Below are 2,745 nucleotides of genomic sequence, written 5' to 3' on the forward strand. Positions count from 1 at the left end.
AGAAGGTGGGAGAGTGGAATTTGGTTTGCTTAACTCTGACATTTTTACATGTGTTGCTAACTAGACCTGAGCTCATTAGTGCTGTGTTCGAGACTACTTTTGTTGAGTCCAAAACCAGGACTGGTCGAGACTGAGTCCAAAGAGGTTCTTGTCCAAATCAAGACCAAGACAGGAAAAAAGAATGTTGTTGCGATTGCCACTGACAATGGCTGTCATGTTACCATGGTTACCAGGCAGCCAATATCCATGCCCGTTCTAACTTAGATGGATTTTGAATTCAACCAATACCCCTTTTCTAAACAAGCAGACTTCATCAATGGTTTTGTTTTGATGGATGAAGTTACTTCAGAAAAATTGGACTCACTCAATACCAACTAAAATATTTGGCGAGGACAATGGCAAAGTCCGAGTGCAAATACCAACGAGTTCAAGTCAAGTCTGAGACAATAGAAAAAACGTCTTGATTCCGGACTCCAGTACTACATCACTGGTTCGTGTAGTTTTGCTGAAATTACATGTGATCACCAAACTCTCTCTTTACCCTCTCTCTAACAAAAAGGTGCAACAAACCTAACAGGACTCTGACTGTCCTGTTAGATCTCAATCAAGCACAGTCTGTACACTCCCACACAGGCCTCTGAAGAGGTCTCATCAGGCAGGTAGAAACACCAGTGTGGGTGGATGGACCATGGGTGTAAGGCCTTTTAATTGAAATCCACCTTTACCGAATGAAACTATCTTCAAATGTGTGCTTCTAAAAGCTACCTCTACTCTCCACATTATATTATTCTCCTCCAATAGCTATTGTATCCCATTCCCAATAAGTATGAATGGGTGATTCTTCATTGATGTATAAAGTGAGATTGCTCATAATGTAGAACACCATGTTCATGTTCCTCTTAGGTTTGAAGATAACACAGCTGGATTCATTTCCAATCAAATTTTCCTTTTGGTGCTTGTTCAACATTACTATTGCAGAATTTAACACTGGGTAATAAAAGCCCCCCTTGATCTCTTGTTGAATACATTTTTGAATATAGGATATGCATTCTTAATGGAATCACAGACTCTCTGTTCATGTAAACTTGCCAGCTTGTAGTAATGATATTACAAGCCCTGAGGCAAAAAGAAGTCTGTTGGCTGTTTCATGTCAGAGCCCAAGTAGGGCAACAGCATGTCAGTCTGGCATTAACATAACCTGCCAATCAGCAGAGATCCCTGCTGTCCAGATCTGACAGTTGAGGCCTAACAACAGAAAGTTTTATCTTTTGTTTTCTCTTGTCATCCTGAGAATTCTGCAGTGGTGGCAGCCCTCCATTATCTTTTATTGCCCTCTCTCAGCCAAACACATCAGTTCATAGAAATCTAATATAATACACTGTCAACCAACTTGTCTTTGACGCTGGCATGAGGCTCCCTCACATGGCGATATCTCCTTGCTGGGCTAATGGTTTATTTATCTGACTCAAGACTCCTACCATCTGTTAGAGGGACCTCATACCCTCAGTCCCATATGATCCTTCAATTAGCAGCTCAGTGCCTCATTACTGCAGACAAAGGCTGCTCAGACTCTCTGCTAATACACTACTTTTGTCACCTCCATCAAACCCATCCTTTGTGTTTTAATGAGGCAACACCAATTATGGCGACATTAATATGCATTTAGTGTGTTCATTCAAGTGCATTTGCAAATTCAGTATTGAGGAGTTTGACCTATATCTTTATTAAATCACACTAATCATAATGTGATGCTTCAATTAAGGTTGAGCTTAGGTTTAAGCTGCACTAATCAATATGTTTTTTTAACCATGGGTTAATTGAGTGTGGGCAATTTTAAAAGCATCCATCGTAGTGACAGACCCACATAGAACCACAACCTGACTCAGTTTCATCTTTCAGCTCATTGTTTCGGTTTTACAGCCCACAACTGAACTGTTTTGGTTCTCACCTTTTTCATCAACCTTGTGTTCAACAGCTTCCCATGTGTGTCAACAGAATACAAGGAACTGAAACTGAAACCTACAAAAAACAACAGATAACAGTTAGCGACTAGCTGGTGAGCATAGAGGAGCATTTAGCAGCTAAAAGTCTCCAGACAGACCAAAACAGACCAAAAAGTAGAGTGAATTTTGGACTTTGGATTCGTTGGATGGCAGAGAATACAATTCTAAATGAATGCTAATATTGCTGGATGTGTAAAAAGGCAGTTGTTTGTTAACACGATAGCCATATCTATGTTAATAGAAAATATATCAGTGCTGTGGTTACATCATGATTTGCTTCCCCAAGGGGCCAGAAAAATCAATTAATGCTGCTTTTAATTATTTGAATACAATAGTATCTAGATCCTCATCATTGGCTACTATTTAAATTGGCACCTCAGCAACTTAATATTTCACTTTGATAGAATTTGAGTGATCACAAGTGACACGTGCAAAATACTGGTCGAAATTGAAGCAGCAGAGGTTGAGATATGTCAAATGTATTACTATCTCTTAAAACTGAATCTGTGACAGTGTCCTTCATGAGACCTTCCCTGCCTGGTATTATAAATTCCCATGTCTTTCAAACTCCATGCCCACAAGGAGACTGCAAATTCAAAAATCTGAGACTTTTCTCAGACTTTCCTAGTTTGCCAGAGTTTTCAGAGTCTGAGTAGTACTCCCTGTAACTAGTGAACTGACTTTGATATGTAAAATCAGTGGAGCAATAACGTCAGAGGAAGTCTGACTACACTGTCACTGA

This window comes from Morone saxatilis, unplaced genomic scaffold, assembly GCF_004916995.1.
Source record: "Morone saxatilis isolate NCDOM2014 unplaced genomic scaffold, NCSU_SB_2.0 Contig18, whole genome shotgun sequence".
Classification (NCBI taxonomy): Eukaryota; Metazoa; Chordata; class Actinopteri; family Moronidae; genus Morone; species Morone saxatilis.